General features: G+C 43.4%; 1 protein-coding gene and 1 pseudogene across 2 annotated transcripts in view; both read right to left on the bottom strand.

The window, feature by feature from the left end:
• Window positions 1-19,525, bottom strand: part of RCAN2 (regulator of calcineurin 2) — a 268,194-nt gene that overhangs the window by 172,801 nt on the left and 75,868 nt on the right. The window lies entirely within an intron of this gene.
• LOC132018492 (heat shock cognate 71 kDa protein-like) overlaps window positions 1-19,525 on the bottom strand; it is a 98,738-nt pseudogene that overhangs the window by 78,550 nt on the left and 663 nt on the right.

The following is a 19,525-nucleotide window of genomic DNA, read 5'->3' as shown; positions in this document are numbered from 1 at the left end:
CTCTGCCTTAGGCTCAGGTCATGATCCCAGGGGCCTGGGATCGAGCCCTGCATCAGGCTGCTCAGCGAGGAGCCTGCTTCCTCCTCTCTCTGCTTGCCTCTCTGCCTACTTGTGATCTCTGTCTGTCTAATAAATAAAATCTTAAAAAAAAATTCTTCCTTCTCTGCAGTCTGCCTCTTATCAAGGCAGTTAAAGATTCCATTTATGAAGAATCTTCTGTCTGTCCTCATTGTTGATTTTACCCTGAAGTTTTCATCTTCGACAGTTGCGTTCATGTTGCCGGGATAAGATTCAAGGGCATTCTTGGAAGACACCTTGTCCCACTGCTTGTCCTTTTCTGCTTTGTACTTCTTAGCTCCCTGAACTGTGTGCTCAGTGCCTGCCTTGCTGAAGCACCCTTTGCCACTAGTGCTAGTAATCTCGTCCTCTTTTCCTGAACTCTTATCCAGAGCAGACACTAAGGATGCCATTAGCATTAATATCAAAAATGACTCCAGGGGCACCTGGGTGGCTCAGTGGGTTAAGCCGCTGCCTTCGGCTCAGGTCATGATCTCAGGGTCCTGGGATCTAGTCCCACATCAGGCTCTCTGCTCGGCGGGGAGCCTGCTTCCCTCTCTCTCTCTCTGCCTGCCTCTCAGTGTACTTGTAATTTCTCTCTGTCAAATAAATAAATAAAATCTTAAAAAAAAAAAATGACTCCAACAGAGGGAGCATCACGGGGGCTGGGAGGTATGCCTGTGAGTTCAAACTTGCTAACTAGGTCATTGTCCACAGTTAGGGCACATTCCCATTCATAAACCTGAACCAGCACACCAGGCTGGTTGTCAGAGTAGGTAGGGAAGGTCCTCATCTGTATGGTAGCAATGGTAGTACTGCACTTGATGAGGACATCATGATTTTTCCAAAAGTTTCAAAGCCAAGAGAAAGAGGAGTGACATGCAACAGCAGGGAATCCTGAACATTTTCAGATTTGCCTCCAGACAGGATGGTGGTCTGGACAGCTGCACCATAAGCAACAGCCTCATCAGGGATGATACTCTTATTCAGTTCCTTTCCATTGAAAGAAGTCCTTTCCATTGAAGAAGTCTTGCAGAAGTTTCTGAATCTTGGGACATGGGTAGAACCACCATCAGGACAAGATCATTGATTTGACACTTGTCAAGCTTGGCATCCCAAAGGACTTTCTCTACAGGGCCCAGGGTGCCATGGAACAGGTCAGCATTTAATTTTTCAAATCAGGGACAAGTCATAGAGGCATAGAAGTCAAGTCCTTCACACAGAGAACCAATGTAATACTGGCCTGGGTGCCGGAAGACAACGAATGCTTAGCAAGCACACTCGCCAGCAGTCTCGAAGTGACAGACCGCCCTCTCATTTTTGTGGATGTTCTTCTTCTGTTTGCACTTGAACTTTGCAATAAACTTTGCAATAAACTTTACAATAAACTTTGCAATGGTTGGCCATCCAGTTGCCAAAGTCTTCTCCAGCTAAGTGGGTGTCTCCTGCTGTTGATTTGACCTCAGAGATCCCATCTTCAATGGCAGGGACTGAGACATCAAAAGTGCAACCTTCTAAGTCAAAGATAAGCACATTCCTGTCAGCTCCAACCTGTCTAAGCCTCTGTGATTTTCTTCATTTTTGTCAAAACCACAGAGGACACCTCTTCTTTCCCTTAGACCTTAGGCCTGCCAGCATCATTCACCACCAAGAAGGGCCAATACTTCGGATCAGATTGGACAGCAGCAGCATTGAATCTGTGTCTGACCAGGCATCTGACGTCAAAAACTGTGTTGGTGGGGTTCATGGCAACTTGATTCTCTGCAGAGCTGATCAATGGTTTGGTGGTAGTAAAGATGACGGAACTTGTAGTGTGCAGTTTCCCTGATTGCTGGGCAATTATTTCCACTTTCCCGTGCTGGAAGACACCCACACAATCTTGGTGCGAAGATCTATGCCAACTACAGGTCCCTGAGAGGTAGTTGCTCCTACGTGGGCCCTGCTCAGCTTGCAAAGAAAACAGCAATCTGGAGAGCTAGCATGTGGTTCAATGAGATCCTGTTCCCTATTGAGTTTTGTGCTGTATTCACTTAAGGACCATATTGTGAAAAATATTAAATTGAAGTCAAGAAAATCTTGTTCTTTTTAGAAGTGCCTGCACACTGTCCAGTTTTGAGAAGCACTGTTCTAGAACCAAAAAGGCTCCCCCCACACGAACGCAGTAGCTTTAGAAGCAACATAAACTCAGGACACTGAGAGGTCCTTTCATCTCGTGCACTGACGCTCCTAACAGCATGTCACAGAGAAAGGGATCCAGCTCACAAGCTGGTGGTTGTATTATTTGGAACCTCAAATACATTTTTCTTACTCACAGAAATTATATTAAAAACCATATTGGGATTCCAGAGTAGTTGACCAAAGTCCTTTTATTTATTTATTATTAATGATTTTATTTCTTTGTTTGAGAAAGAGAGAAAGAGAGAGAACAGGAGAGAGAGAGAGAGACATAGATTATGAGCAGGGGGCAGAGTTAGAGGGAGAAGCAGACTCCCTGCTGAGCAAGGAGCCCAACGTGGGACTCGATCCCAGGACCTTGGGATCACGACCTGAAGCAAAAGGTTGATGCTTAACCGACTGAGCCACCCAAGTGCCCGACCAAAGCCTCTTTAATATAAAATGTTCCTAGGCCAGAAAGAATGATGTGTCCTGGGGTCCATTTTAAAAGATACGTTTTCCTTTCTCTTTTTATTAGACCAGGAAACATTTTATAGCAGAGATTTGGGGCTACCTGTCCTTATCTTCTACTTCATTCTAGCACTACCTCTTCCTCAAATCTAGCAACTCTTCCTCTAAAAATATTCCCTGCTCCAAAACAAGTACTCTCATACATAGAATCGCTCATAAGTTTACAAAGAACTTCACATGGCCTGTCTTCCTGACTCCTCATATCACAGCAGCCTGATAAATAAGCATTAAAATTGTCATTTTGTAGAGAGCAAAACTCAATTTCAGAGAGTTCAGGTAGCATTCCTGTGGTCAAACAGCTAGAAACAAAGTAGGCCTGAAGTATAAGTGCTTGACTCCAACTTCCAGAGTTTTCTCCTCCAATCTATAACAACTCACAACTGTTTTTTCTTTCCTAGATCCTTAGGAGGGAAAAAAAGGTTTAATTAACAAAAATTGCTTCAAAATGGCTAATAAACCCTTAACTCTCTAATATATTTGCATTTTCAAAGCGGAGAGCCCAGCTGCCAAATCTGCAACATGGAGAGAAAGATGTATTCCTAGGGTTGAAAATTACCACACACTCTGTGGTTTGAGACAATAGAAATACATCCTCTCACATCTCTGAAAGCCAGGGGCCGGAAGTCAAGGTTTGGCTGGGTTGGTTCTTTCTGGAGGTTCCAGGGGATCGTCCCCTTCTATGCCTCTCTCCTAGCTCCTGGGGCTGCTGGCCATCCTTGGTGTGTCTTGGCTGGTAAACACAGCACTCCGATGGCTGCCATCCTTGGTGTGTCTTGGCTGGTAAACACAGCACTCTGATGGCTGTCACCATGCTTCTCCCCCTCCCCTCCCCTCTCCTCTTCTCAGAACACTTGTCATTGGACTTGGTGCTCACTTTAGTCAAGGATGATCTTACCTTAAGATCTTCAACTTAATTTTATTTGCAAAGACCCTTTTACCAACAAATTCCCATTCACAGGTGCTGGATGGACTTATCGTTGGGGGAGGGGCACCGTTCAAACCAGTACCTAAGGGCAACTGCAAAGTGAACTTTCTCCGAGGCAACTCAGCAGTCCTCTACCCCACCAGTTATCTCCTAGCCAAATCAAACATCCTGCATCTAGAAATTTCCTCCAGTCTCTGGATTCCACCTCTACTCTTTGGTTTTCCATGTTTCTGTATTCTGCCTAAACAGAAGTTTCCCTTTTTCTTTGCCCACTTATAGATCACTGGGAGACCTGCCTGGCTTCCACTGATGTCTCTACCTAGCATGGTCTTACAATCTCCTTTGCATTTACTAAAACCCACTGAGTCCAGGCCTCCTGGGAAGCTCATTCCCCACTCCCTCTCATCCTTAACTACCATTTATCTAGGACCAGAATGTTAACACTGCAGAGACATGACCGGTTGTTCTTAGAGGTGAAGGCAGCCTGGCCCTCTGCCTGGGAGTCAGTATCTCTCTTAGTTCCTGACAGTTTTTGCTTTTCACTGCTTCTTTCTCTTGCCCCTACCCTCACATTAGCATCTACTTCTGTGGTCTAGAAATCCCAGGGCATTTTCCATGCCCCACCACAGGTAGGGGAGACCTAGGCTAGGGCTCCCGTGTCTACTATCTCATAACAGTGGGGGGACAAGGTGGTACTGGCCATACTCAAGAAAAAAAATGACCAATATTTGTAAGAAAAAAAAAGGCTTCTTTCTGCCTTGGACCCTATTCTCTACAGCAGACAGTGCTTCTTAAAATATACCGTCCACTTAATGGACTGAGCCCCCCAGGTGTATACTAAGTGAAATAGGTCAACCAGAAAAAGACATATATCATTATGGTTTCACTCATATGTGGAATATAAGGAATAGCACAGAGGACCATAGGGAAATGGAGGGAAAACTGAAGGGGAAGAAATAAGAGAGGGAGATAAACCATGAGAGAATCTGGACTCCAGGAAAGAAACTGAGGGTTGCAGAAGGGGTGGTAGGTGGAGGGATGGGGTAACCGGGTTATGGGGATTAAGGAGCACATCTGATGTGATGAGCACTGGTATTATATGCAACTAATGAATCATTGGACATCACATCAAAAACTAATGATGTAGTATATGTTGGCTGATTGAATTTAAATAAATTATATATAATAAATTAAAATAAAAATTACTAAATTATTAATTGTAAATTAATTATTAAAATTAAAATTATTAAAAATAAAAAATAATTGATTATATATGCCTATCCATATCTACAGATATAGATATACCTCCTCCACTGACCACCCGAATGAGAAACACCCCCGGTAGTGGTTAAACACACACTTTTCTAAGTCTGATTCCAGGCCACTATAACAGAACCTCCGGGAATGGACCCAGAACTCTGTTTTTTAGCAAGTTTCCTAGTGGTTCTCCCATACTTTAGATTCTGAGAACCACCCCCCAGCCCAATCACAAGTACACAGCACAGCCATGCTTCCTGGCATTAAATTAGGCAAAGCTGTTCCCTCACAGAGCTCATCCTGCAGCATGACAGTGTCCATAGGTTCACATCAGATCCTCAAGGCTCCAGAATCACTTTCTCCTCCATTCTTCCCACCTGGGCAGGAACCAGCCCACCGTCTGCTCTCTTTCTTCTTCCTGTTTGGGGACTGTGTCTCCCATCCCTACTACTGGGCCATTTTCAGTGCTCCCAAGCATCTCCTGACAGTCCGAACTCTGGAAAGGAGGTAGAGATTTGGGTGCCTTTCCCCACAAGCTCTCCTTGTCCAAGGTATGAAGAAGTGTGGAGAGAAAAGAGCACAGCAAGAGACCCTCCCCCAAGACCTTTCCCCAGGAGGTCATGTGCCTGCTTGAGCCTGACTGGCGTTGTGCAGATTGGTCTGGGCTGCCTCCCGTCTCAGTGGGATCAGGTGAGTTTCAAAGTCACTCGTGAATTGTGCAAGCACAAGCAGTTGGTGTCAATTTCATTTCTACCCTAACGTTTCCCATAAGCTTTCCGAATCCGCCGCAACTGTTAACACATCTTGAGTTACGTGGCAAACTGCTTTCACTGTCAACATAAATACAGGAAATCACTGGTCAATGAAAATTCTAACAGTGAAATCAGAGGTCTTTCTTCCATTCCCAGGAGAGCCTCGGAGAGGTAAGATGCCTGAGCTTTCACCCTTATCATGAGATGGCGACAAGCATTTCCCATCAAGCCCCTAGAACCCGAGGCTTCCGAAAGGCTGAGCAGAGGCTGGGCGGCAAGGCTTGGTGAGCGGGGCCAAAGGCAGAGCTGGCTGCCCAGACAGTCCAGGCGGCAGCAGCAACCGCACAGAGTGTCTGAGCCTATGTACAGAGGCACATATAAATACACAAATGCCAAAGAAAGCTCTTAAAAACAGTGCTTGTTATTTGGGAAAATAGGTAATGTGGCCACTAGCCTGTTAGGAGTGAATGCTACCTGAGGAGCTCAAGTACCAGAAGTTTGAATACAAAACCCCAAAGAGCTAGATGCAGCTCACCAACAAGCATGTGGTTACCAAGCATTTATTACGTGGGAAAAAAAAATTTTACACGTGTGTTATATGTCTAGGTGTGTGTGTGTGTGTGTGTGTGTGTGTGTGCAGTGATAAAAAAATAATTCTGCAAGGCCTGACTGCTGGGTAGTTCTCGACCTTGGATGTTTAGCTTTTCCCAGGCCTGCTGGCTAGATTCGGGTTACTGGGATGTGCCATCAAAGAGCAGAACCTAGAACACATTTTCACTCCCATCTACCCTTACTTGCTCCCACACTATTTAAAACAGAGCTTCACATGAAGTAAATTATTAACAGTAGCAAAAGTTTGGCATGCACAAAAACGTTTACCAAAGACTCCCAAGAACATTGAGCAGAGAGCAAGTGTTCTGGGCCTCTGAGGTGGGGACTGGCCACTTGGCATTCGTGTTTTGGGGTGGGGAGGGGAGGTATAAGCTTCAAGCAGGTGATTTGCCAGAGGAATGTGATTTCTCTTTTGGTCACAGACCATGCTGCTTGAAATATCAATCTTTAGACTTTCATAACCACTAAGTATTTATATCTAGGGTGCTATATAAAGATAATTTGTTGTGAAGTTAGTTCTTAAGCATGTTTTTATGTTTTGGGGGATCTGCTTGTTCAAGCTGTTTTTGAAACCCTACTCTTGTCAACGTTCACCTCTGGCCAGGTCTAGAGTACATACTAGCTGCATATTTAATTCTTAAATGAGGGTTGGAATAAATTATTCCAGAAATTGAGTACAAAATAAGTATACTTTTCATGTAGTTCAGAAAAAATAAGTATACTTTTAATACATCGCGATAGCTGGGTGAGGGGCATTAGGGAAGGCGTGTACTGAGATGAGCACGGGGTGTTCTACGCAACGAATGAGTCATTGAACATTATATCCAAAAACTAATGATGTACTACACGTTGGCTAATTGAAGTTAAATTAAAAAAAAAAAAGTAGTTCTTTGGTACACATCAAATACATCGATTTTGAATCTACCAATTCCTTTCTACATGTAATACAAACAAATTGTTAGAGGTTAAATGTAGCACAAATGGAAGGTAGTTCCATGGAAGGTGGGGTCTAGGAAATCTGAATTATATGACACTAGGCAGACTGTTTACGATCGCCATATCAGCTTCCCCATAGAAAGCTGTCGAAAAAAGCCTATATAACCCTTAAGACTGTACCACAGCTCTCATTTACGTTTCTACATGCCAAGATAAAAGCACTTCCCTAAAGTCTAAGCAGTTCCTTCTTCTAAAGAAAAGCAGTTATAATCTCATGAATGTATTGTCAAAATTAAGCAGTAGTTGGATGCAACCTATTTTGCGATAAAAGATGGCAAACCCATACATTTAATCTGCCAAGAGTCACACTACCATCTTATAACAGGCTTGAGAAAGGTGGATGTAAGTGTCTCCACATATACACGATGTATAAAAAAAAAAACAACATACATTATCCAGTTTTCTCAGATAAAACCATTGCTCCGGAGGTCATTAAATTCTGGCAGATTTTCTTTGACTGTTCTCCTTTCTTTCTTAGGCTTCAAATGTGCTTCTCAAAGGCATAACCCTTTAGTCCAGTCCTCACTGACCACTCAGCCCTCACAGGCATTAAGGATTTTGATGGGATACTGGGGGCAGCTGTTTGAGGTTTATAACAATTTTAGGGAAGATTTTTCTGTGCCCTCTTTTTGTTAATGTTTACAAATGACTCAAGAGAGAAACAGGTCCTAGTGCTCTGCTTTTAGTAACCCCTTTGCTTTAACATAAATCGTTTGTGAACGATTTTTTAAAAGACACATTTTGCAGTTTTAGAGGCTACTTCCTTGAATGGGTTGGCTATAAATTATCAGAGAACTTTCCCTGTAAATAACAGCACTTTAATCCCTTCCACTTTATGCTTCATTCCCATCCACTGTGTTTCAAAAAACCAGACAAGTAGCTGATGATTTCTCTGAAGTAAAAATCACAGTATTTCTTTTAAAAACTAGCTATACAATTAGCTACTGGGGATTCAGTAACACATATCCAAAAACCGGGTCCCAGGACCTTCGCTGTCTAATAAAGGTAACAGAAACCTCTAGAACGGACCCTAAAATCCTGAAGTCTGAGCTCCTGGAGCATAGGACTGAGATTATACCATGTCCCAGGGTCAGAAAAACGTTCCGTGGTTCTTTTCCTCATCAGGTCATATCAGTGGACTGTTTGGAAAAGTACCCATAAACTCCCATGGGGGTGGGGACACCGCAGAGGCACTGAAAGAGAGAAAAACCAACATGCAGAAATGCAACACAGCAAGAGTTCCCTCTTAGCACCGTCAGCGTAGCCAGATTTACGTGAAACCAGGCCCCAAGCTCCTGCAGTCAGGAGTTAATGGCAGTATACACTTACTTTTTTTTTTTTTTTTTAAACTACATCGTGCCTTATACAGGTAGCAACCACCCAAATACAAAGATCTCAGTGGAAATGAAACTTGGGTTTTTCATGAGAAGCAAAGACAGTGATGATTTAAAACTTTTTTAAAACAGTTGCTTTATCAGGACACGTGGGTGGCTCAGTCAGTTAAGCGTCTGCCTTCGGCTCAGGTCATGATCCCAAGATTCTAGGATGGAGCCCCACATGGGGCTCCCTGCTCAGTGGGGGGTCTGCTTTGCCTCTCTCTGCTCTTCCTACTGCTTCTGCTCTCTCTCTCTCTCTGTCTTTCTCTCTCACATAAATAAACAAAATCTTTAAAAAAAATAAAAAATTGGGGCACCTGGGTGGCTCAGTGGGTTGAAGCCTCTGCCTTCGGCTCGGGTCATGATCCCAGGGTCCTGGGATCGAGCCCCACATCGGGCTCTCTGCTCAGCAGAGAGCCTGCTTCCTTTCCTCTCTCTCTGCCTGCCTCTCCGCCTACTTGTGATCTCTCTCTGTCAAATCAATAAATAAAACCTTTAAAAAAATAAAAATAAAAAAATTAAAAAATAAAAAATTAACAGTTGCTTTATCTAAGGCCCCAAGAAGAATTCCAAGAACTCTCATGCGAAACTCCCATCTTTAAAAAGTCCACATTCGAACAGTAGTAAGAACAGGAAAAATACAATAATTTGATTGTTCAGAAGAAGGAAAGCACTCTTGCTGCCAGGAACTTGCTTCGTGGGCAGAGCACTACCCTTTTAATGGAAACGATTTTTTTTTCTTTTTTAGGTCGGTTCCACACCCAGTATGGAGCCCAACATGGGGCTTGAACTCGTTACCTTGGGAGCAAGATCTGAGCTGAGATCAAGACTCAGAGGCTTTACTACTGAGCCACCCACATGCTCCTTGAAGATTTTTAAAAATATGCATGGCGTCTGGGGGAAAAGAAATCCACTTCAAGATTGATACTTGTTTTTTTTTTTTTTTTTTAAAGTGGGGGGGCACCTGGGTGGCTCAGTGGCTTACAGACTCTGCCTTTGGCTCAGGTCATGATCCCAGGGTCTTGGTATTGTGAGTCCTGCATTGGACTCTCTGCTCAGTGGGGAGCCTGCTTCCTCTTCTCTCTGTTTGCTTGCTTCTCTGCCTGCCTGTGATCGCTATCAAATAAATAAATAAAATCCTTTAAAAAAAATAAGTAAGTAAATAAAAGATTGATAATTGCATATCATTTTATTTTGTAGATGTTAGTATTCTATTTGGTGACAGGGTCAGGATATCTGCATTTGTCATAAGTTGTTGAGGTGATTTTATGTTCAACCAAGTCTGGAAACCTGCATGTTGACCTACAGCTGCAGTTCTCCGAGTAGGGTCCCTGAGCCAGCGGCATCAAAGTCAGCAGCTCCTGGGAACCCGGCAGACCTGCTGAAGCCGAATCCCGAAGAGTGGGGCTTGCTGGTTTCAACTAGAATGCCCCTGAGTGAGATGCGGCTCCGGTTTGGAGGAACACTGGTCTCCAGAGAATGGCCAGAGTTCCCAAGGTGTCTCATCTGGCAATTCCAGGAACTTGCAATGGATGGGTGGTTTAACAGTACTCGACGAAAAGAAAGGTGAGCTGACCTGACCTTACAGAGGGCCAGACCCTCAGAAGCATGCCTCTAAAGGGAAAGAGAGGAAAAAAGAAGAAGAAAAAGAATACTGATGGAGGACTGTGCAAAAATTAAAACCTGGAGTGTGTCTCAAGAAGCGTAAGAAGAAATCAGAGATTAAAATGGAATGGTATTAGGCAGCCCTGAAACGGCCCACCTTGAAGAAAGTAGCTCTGATTTTTCAAAGTCATCAGTCCATTGGGATTGAGATTAACAAAATCCATGATTATTCCTGGAAGAGGGAAGCTGTTTCTAAAACAACTTCTAAGGCTTTTCTATTTGGAGTCCTGGAATCACAAGCATTTTGTTCCCTAGGCAGCCTCTGTCAGATACCTGGAAGAGATTGCTTTCAGGACGATGTTCCCATTACTTCCCTACGGGGGGGCTCGCAGGGCGCCGCTGTGCATTACCTAGCCGGCATACCTGTTTACAAGTTTAGAGCCAACCGGTACGGGGCGGAACAGCTGTGATGTCTGCAGGCTCTTGGTGGCAACCTGCCACAGACGGTACCAGCGGGTGAGCTGCTCAGATAGCAGCGTGGGCTCCCTTTTCCTGCTACGGAAGATGGTGGCTAATGAGCTCGCACGTTAGCCCGGCCTCCCTCTGTACAAGGGGAGATGGAGAGGAGAAGGGAGTTGAGGAAAATTGGAAGGGGAGGTGAACCATGAGAGACTATGGACTCTGAAAAACAACCTGAGGGGTTTAAAGGGCCGGGGGGTGGGAGTCTGGGGGAACCAGGTGGTGGGTATTATAGAGGGCACGGATTGCATGGAGCACTGGGTGTGGTGCAAAAACAAAGAATACTGTGAGCTGAAAATAAATTTTAAAAATAAATAAATAAATAAGAAAAGCAGAGCAGATTTGGACTGCCTTTCACGTGCTGAAGATTCTGCAAGGAGGAAGGCAAGAGTCATTTGAATACTTCCAGCACTGTTCCTATTTCCGGTGATGGTGACAGATTGATGCCCAAGGCTACCACTAGGACTCCTAGTGCAGGGACCAAGGTTAGGGCAGAGCTCCTTGCTGCCAACCAAACAGAGCAAAGCTGCCAGCTGCGCAGAGAAGGAACTCATCTCCTTGCCCTCTCTATCTCAGTGCTCTAGGTGACCGAGTTATTCAGCCACTTTGAGTATCCTGATCATAAACAGACTGGTTGGCAAGCTTGGCAAGGGAAGGACATTTCTACCTGGTTTGTTGTTTTTTGCTTTTTTCCAAATGGAAGGAGTTTGGCCAAGAAAAATGCCACCCTCGCTGGGATGGCTAGCATCACGTTTGCTCCTGCACATTGCTTTTTTAATGTCAGAAAGTCAAGAGGAGCGAAGAAAGGGCCAGCCATCCCCTAAAATCTTGGGACTTGGGAGACGCTCCAAGGCCCACGAATTTCGTAGGGTTATAGCAAACCACAAAAATCCAAACCAAGATCACATGCCATTAAGATGTCTTTTAAATTATTCTAATAGAATCGATTCCTTTATGCTGATTTATTTGAAGTTATCTTGGAGTTTTTAGGAACGTAGTTCATAAAGATTAGGTATTCTGCGTAAAGAAAAGGAATAGTCTAAAATGATTTTTCAACATTCTCATCCACTCCCAGAATCCTACAGATTAATTTGTTCATAGAATTGAGCAAATATGAATGCAGTACTAAAAATCACATTTAGTAGGATACAGAAAGGTTATATAATAAAACCGGAAATATTATAACACAGTTTGTTCTTACATTATTATTCTTCATCTTTCAAAGTTACCTTAACTCCTTTATGGGCTTCGAATACCACTCCGTCAACTCTGGCTACAGTCCACTTCCCATATTCAACTGAATTCTGTGGTTTTGCATTTATAAAACATAAGTATAGATGTTTATAACTAGACCCCTGACTTTCACTCTACAATGTTAAGAGAGGAGAGGCCAAAAAATGGGGACTGTGGTTTGCATCCATGAAAGTACTGGACCATTTTCTCCAATCTCACTTTTTCTATAATAGGCTTTCAAATGAATCATTTGTTCACTCCTTCATTCTTTAACTACGTAAAAGGAGCCTACGCTAATTTTTTACTCTCTCTTGCATTCTTAACCCATTGGGCCACCCAGGCGCCCTCTCTCTTACATTCTTTTACAAATTTTTCTCTATGTAAACATTCATTAAGTATTTTGGACTGAAGGTTTGAAATAGCAGGTGATGTGAGATATATCAATAACAGGCTCCATTCTATTTGAAATCCATGAGGACATGCTAATAAGGCTGAAGTGTAAACCACACTGAGAATATTTGAAATGGTATGGCTCCACCTTCTGGCCACAAAGCAGAAAGGCATGCCTGGCAAAAAGTCAACCGGTTCTGGGACAGGGCCTGCTTTTTACCAGTGCAACCCCTTGCTGGTTATTGCAGTGTTCAGATATTTTCTGAGTACCTAGTCTGGGTTATGGTTCCAGATAAGAAGCAGGCTCTTAAGGATAGCTTGGAGAAAACAGGATCTTCTTATTCTGTGAAAAATTCAACCTTGTTAGAGCAAATCTTCTTTGCATAATTCAAAAGCACATAAATTGTTATTTGGAAAATATTCAATGTTAACAAGGATAATGTAATCTTAAGCTATTTGTCAATCTGTGACTTTCAAAGTCCTTTCACATGCACCACGTCTGTCACCCTCACCTTTGAGAAGGGGCTGGTGCACACAGGAAGCTGGGAGGGGGAGCGGACTCACTATCCCTGCTGTAGCTCAGCAGGGATAGGTTTGCTTATCAACAACTCCACTTTTTAGCCTGCACCTGTGAACAAATACCTGGAACTTTTGAAGACACTTCATATATCGAAGGAGAGTCTATGGTGGCTGGGAAGACCACAGAGACTATACCCTATTTAAAAGTCCACAGAGCACCCAGGGACAGATGAATGAACGATGAGGTACAGTAGTCCTCCCCTTGACCCACATATTTGCTTTCCACAGTTCAGTTACCTGCAGTCAACTGAGGCCTGGAAGCAGAGGCTCAGAAGGTCTACAGGAGCCTGCTGCTACGCCACAGTACCCACGTCACTCCCCTCCCTTCGTCTCCTCACACGGGCATTCTTGCATCTCACACCAACACAAGAAGGGCGAGCTCAAAATCAATTATTTTGAGAGGATAGAGACCACATTCACACAACTTTCATTAGCGTACACTGCCTAATTGTTCTATTTTATTATTAGTCATTATTAATGTCCTATGGTGCCTCATTTATAAATTAAACCTTACTGTAGGTATGTAGGTACAGGAAAACATATTGTACCTACAGGGTTCAGTACTATCCGTGGTTTCAGGCATCCGCTGGGGAACTTGGAACAAATTCTCTGTGGATAAGTGGAGACTACCATACATACATACAGTGAAATATTATTCCGTCTTAAAAAGTAAAGAAATTTTGGCACATATTGCAACATAAGTGAATCTCCAGGATGCTCCACTAAATGAAATAAGCCAAAGGCAAAAGGACAAACATTGAGGGAAAGTAGAAACAAGGTTACCAGGGGTTGGGAGGAGGGAGGAATGGGGAATTTGTTTAATGGCTCTAGAGTTTCAGTTCTACAAGGTGAAAAAATTCCAAGAGATGGGTGGCAGGGAAGGTTGCACAACAGTGGGAGTGTACTTCATGCCCCTGAGGTAGACACTTACAAATGGTTAAAATGGTAAACTTTATGTTACTTGTATTTAACATAGGCATAAAATTCGGAAGAAACCTGGCCCACAGTTAAGCAGCAGGTGAACAGGAGCTCCTAGTAGCTCTAAGAGCTCTCCTATCCAGCTGTGTTGCTGCCACTGATCCTTTAAGAATCAATGAAACGAAGCCTGGGTTTTGACACTATCCTCTGTGGCAAAGCAAGTTTCGAGACCTCTCTCCCAGACTAACTGAGGTGTATATGTCCACGGGGATTTTTAATGTTTAGAAACAGTTCAACAGCTTGCACCCCGCTGTAGGATATGCTATCTAAGAACACAGGGGTCAAGCCCACTAAAGGCAAGTTTTAAATTTTCTGGTGAATTTGAAAAGAATGTGGCTTCCATCGCTTGTTTCACTACAGGTGAGACAGGCTTTTTTTTTTTTTTTTTAAGATTTTAATTATTTATTTGACAGAGAGAGAGAGACAGCAAGAGAGAGAACACAAGCAGGGGCAGAGGGAGAGGGAGGAGCAGGCTTCCCGCCGAGCAGGGAGCCCAATGCAGGGCTGGATCTCAGGACCCTGGGATCATGACTTGAGCCGAAGGCAGATGCCCAACGACAGAGCCACCCGGGCGCCCCAGGTGAGATAGGCTTTCAGTGTAAGAAATCATATCCAGCACCAAGGCTCTGACCCATAAGGAAACACGACAAACATCATTCTACCATCTAGTGGCTAGCGCCTCCCTCTGCCATATATAAACTCAAGTTTTCAAAGGCAATGCTATTGGTGGAGTCCAGGAGATGGCTAATGCTATAAAATAGAGTCCTGTAATTGTAACTTAGTCACAGATTAGGACTAGAAGATCTTAAATCATCCATATTAATAAACCAGACCAGATTTCATGAAGAGCCCAGGTCCCTGGGAAGAGTTTGGGTATCCCAATTATTGTGTCAGGAAAGTCATAAATCTGTGTTGCTCCTTGCAAAGGCTGGTGATAGAAGGACTGGAAGGTGGTGGAAAACCAGAGTAGAGGGAAGGGGGGACAGTGTACGTGGGCACTTATGGAAGGTAGCCAAAACCTGCCTTCAGCAAAGCACCAATGGGTTGGATGGGGTATTCAGTCAAGTCCCTTACTCACAAGAAGCTACTCAAAAATTTCACTACAGGGTACTATGGTTCTCTACAGAATAAGCAAAAACCTCAGAAGGCCTGAATTAGAGACACGATTGTTGCTGCTCCCACCCCCAGAAAACAACTCAATAAACAAAAATATTAAAAAGGGTCTGTTATAATGTTGCTCATCTATGTATCATATTTTCTGTTTAAAGGAACCCTTGGTGACATTTTAATATTTAAATAAGAGGGTCAAATAACAATAATTTCTTATTATAATTGTAGCTACTATTTATGAACACTGTGTGCTTTTCCTACATTCTAACTCTCCTGACATTTGACATATGAAGGACCAAGGATCAGAGATATTAAGGAGCTTCTGCAAGGCCACAGTTAGTAAGTGGCAGAGCTGGGTTTTCAACCAGTCTCTGAAGCCTTTGCTATTATATACTGGATGGGCCCTAGGTCTTTAGAGGTCATTCTTCAGTATTTAAAAAAAAAAAAAAACTACATGGTTAGAGACCAAGTGGAAACACGGTTATCCTCACCAGATTTAATTTCAGAGAGCAAAGACAGGGTCCTTTTGCTTTCCGCATCCATAAATCTAGTTCAGTGTCTGAAACTACGGAAATGTTGGAATCAACCCATTAACCACACAACTAAATTAAAAGATTGTTACAAGAAAATGCTCATCAATACTAATCAGGGGCAGCCACCTCCATAAGCAATCAATGAAAAAAAGTCATAGTCTCTTTTGGGAATATTTTTATTTTTCTAGCATAAAAATATTCCCTACTAATGCCTGTGCTCAGGGACAAAGTGGTGTGACAGGTGGCAGTATGTGGGAGACCTGAAGGAGATAAAGCTACTGGGCAGGAAGAGAAGGCAACAGCAGCCTCCCTGGGCCCAGCACAGTGCCTCATACATGCAAATGCTCAGTAAACATGTAAGTGAATTGATCAACCAGAGCACAATAGCAGGTGTGCCCTTAGACAAAAAGGGCACAGAAGCAATGGACCGCCATAGTGGACCCTGCTCCTCCTGTAGGACAGGAGCATCCCCCGGACACCCTTGGAGAGGCACAGTTTGGATAAGAAGCTCTACTCAGGTACTCACAGCTGCCCAACCTACTCAGCTGATCCTCAGATGGCAAAAGACAGCAAAGTTATACATAATGTTTTACAAAAATGTAATAAGTTCTCAAGGATTTAAGGGCTGGTAACTTCATCTGTGAAATTACTTGCGTTAATGTTGCTTTTTTTTTTTTCTGCTGTGTCATTTCATTGTTCTTTGGTCCTTCCACCATGACAGGGAAACAAAATTAAATTGTATTGAAGGGGCGCCTGGGTGGCTCAGTGGGTTAAAGCCTCTGCCTTCTGCTCAGGTCATGATCCCAGGGTCCTGGGATTAAGGCCCTCATCGGGCTCTCTGCCCAGCAGGGAACCTGCTTCCCTTCCTCTCTCTCTGCCTGCCTCTCTGCCTCCTTGTGATCTCTGTCTGTCAAATAAATAAATAAAATCTTTAAAAAAATTATATTGAAAATGCCAAACGAACGAACAAACAAACAAAGAAAAAAAAGAAAACGACAGAAAATGCAGCTACTTCAGGGTAGTTTTTGGCGTATGGACCCCTCCCCAATCTTCAATAGTTCTGAACGGTTTATTACTGCTTTTATTTCCGCATCTCAAGTTCCTCAAACTAACATTTAAGACAAACATCATTTCATTGCTTCTTGTACCAAACCATTGTTTTCACTGTCCATTATGAACCCTGAAACAAGACCTGTGAGTGTATTTTCTTTTTGGCATAGTGGTCCATTCACTACTTCATCAACAAAATGGAAATGGGCATGGAGAAAAGAGCAGAAAGGGGTTCACACAAGGTCCTTCCCTCATGGAGCTGGTTGTGAGAGAGAGGAATGAACTAACTAACCAACCAACCACCCAGCAAATCATAAAATAAGCCATTTTTTATCAGATCATTTTTAAGTCGAGAATGAAAAAGGGAAATGAGAGTATGTCTTCTCTTTTAAGGATAAGACACTGGATCTTGATGAAAAGAAGCATCCCGTCCTATCATGATCAGAAGAAGACTGCAGAAGAAGGAAGAGCTGGTTCAAGAAAGGGGGGTGGGCAGAGAGAGAGAATGTGTGGCAGAAACAGAATGGGTGAGGTGAATGGAGGAGATAATATTTGGAAGGTCAGCAGGGCATAATCAGAGTAAGGAGCTCTGAACTTTATTCTAAGTATGACGGGAAGTGATTGGAGGGCTTCAAATAAAGAAGTGACATAATCATCCTATTTGCACCTTGATAAGGTCTCTCTGGATGCTGGGAGGAGCCTGGACTGCAGAGAGCCCAACAGCAGAAGTAGGAGGACCAAACAGGAGACTATTATAGGCAAGAGAGAATGGTGCCTTAATCTAAAACGACAGTGGTAAAGACAGGGTGAGGAAGTCTGATCCAGGATTTTTTAAGACTTAGATCTTCTAGGACTTGTATATAGCTTATATGTTAAGGAGAGGAAAAGGAAGATGAATGTCTCCCGGACTTTTGACCTGAATAACTTCAGGGGGTGGTAACGGTGTTTATAGAGATGTAGTGGGACAAACAGGCTTCCTGAGAGGTTATCAAAAGTTCTGCTTTACCCACAGTAAGTCTGAGGAGAAGTTTCAACTTACATGGAAATGTCCAGTGGACAACTGAATGTTTGAGTCTGGAGTTCTGAAGCATAGACAAGGCTGGACATGGGCAGTGAGGGGGTCACTGGCATTGACATGGCTGAATGAGACCACCTATGGAGAGTATACAAATAAAAAATAGAAGGCTGCCAATAACTTACCTAACGGGCACTTCAAGTTCAGATTAGGGAAAAGAGAACAGGACCCTGAGAAGAAGTAGTCCGTGAGGAAAAAGAAATGGAGATTACAGTGTTATGAAAGACAAAAGAATTCTGAAGAGGAAGTAATGGTCAACTTTGTCAAATGTTCTTGAGAGGTCAAGAATGATATAACAAATTCCCCTGTTGGTGAGAATGCAAGCTGGTGCAGCCACTCTGGAAAACAATATGGAGGTTCCTCAGAAAGTTGAGACTAGAGCTACCCTATGACCCCACAATTGTACTACTGGGTATTTACCCTAAAGATACAAACGTAGTGACCCAAAGGGTCACGTGCACCCCAATGTTTATAGCAGCAATGTTCACAATAGCCAAACTATGGAAGGAGCCTAGATGCCCATCAACAGGTGAATGGATAAAGAAAAAGTGATATATATACATATATACATATGTATATATACATACATACACGCACATGGGCGCGCGCACGCGCGCACACACACACACACACACACACACACACAAAGGAATATTATGCAGGCATCAAAACCCCTGAAATCTTGCCATTTGTAATGACATGTAAGGAACTAGAGGGTATTATGCTAAGTGAAATAAGTCAGAGAAAGACAATTATCATATGACCCCCCTGATATGAGGAATTTGAGAAACAAGGCAGAGGAGAGGGGAGGGGAAGGAAAAATGAAACAAGACAAAACCAGAGAGGGAGACAAACGCTAAGAGACTCTTTTTTTTTTTTTTAAGATTTTATTTATTTATTTGACAGAGAGAGATCACAAGTAGGCAGAGAGGCAGGCAGAGAGAGAGAGAGGAGGAAGCAGGCTCCCCGCTGAGCAGAGAGCCCGATGCGGGACTCGATCCCAGGACCCTGAGATCATGACCTGAGCCGAAGGCAGTGGCTTAACCCACTGAGCCACCCAGGCGCCCACCCTAAGAGACTCTTAATCTCAGGAAGCAAACGAGGGCTGCTGGGGTGGAGGCAGGGAGGGATAGAGCAGCTGGGGATGAACATTGGGGAGGGTATGCGCTATGGTGAGTGCTATGAATTGTGTAAGACTGATGCATCACAGACCTATATACCCCTGAAACTATATACTTCTGATCTATATACCTATATACCCCTGAAACTATATACCTCTGAAAATACTACATATATGTTAATTAAAAAAAAAAGAATGATATAGAAAAAGATAACTATTGGGTTTGGCATCAGAAAGGCCATTATCACTTTGATGACAGCTTCTTAGTGGACTAACAGGGGGAGATCCCGATTGGAAGCAGGCTGAGGAATCCATATGAAATAGGGAGACAGTGATTATAGAAAAAAGAAGATTTTCTGTTAAGGGGACAAAAGAAATAGTTAAAAAAAAGACACAGGGCAGAGGAGACTGTTTTGTTTCAAGAAGAGGAGATACCTCTAGATGCTGATAGGAATAATCTAGTAGAAAGCAATTCATCATGTGGGGGTGACAGCTCACTGTAGGCACAAAATGTCTGGGAGGCAAGATAGGCTGGGACTCTGAGCACAGTGAAAAAAGGCTGGGCCCTTGCTAGGAGCAGAGCTATCCCTACCCGTGCAAAAGGAGACAAGCAGAGAGCACGAGTTAATATGGAATCAGGCTGGTAGACCAAGAGGCAAGAAGATGAGGGTGG

The sequence above is a fragment of the Mustela nigripes genome, chromosome 5 (genome assembly GCF_022355385.1).
Source record: "Mustela nigripes isolate SB6536 chromosome 5, MUSNIG.SB6536, whole genome shotgun sequence".
In the NCBI taxonomy this organism is placed as follows: Eukaryota; Metazoa; Chordata; class Mammalia; order Carnivora; family Mustelidae; genus Mustela; species Mustela nigripes.
Note: the sequence above shows the minus strand (reverse complement) of the source record. Positions and strands in the feature narration are given on the sequence as shown.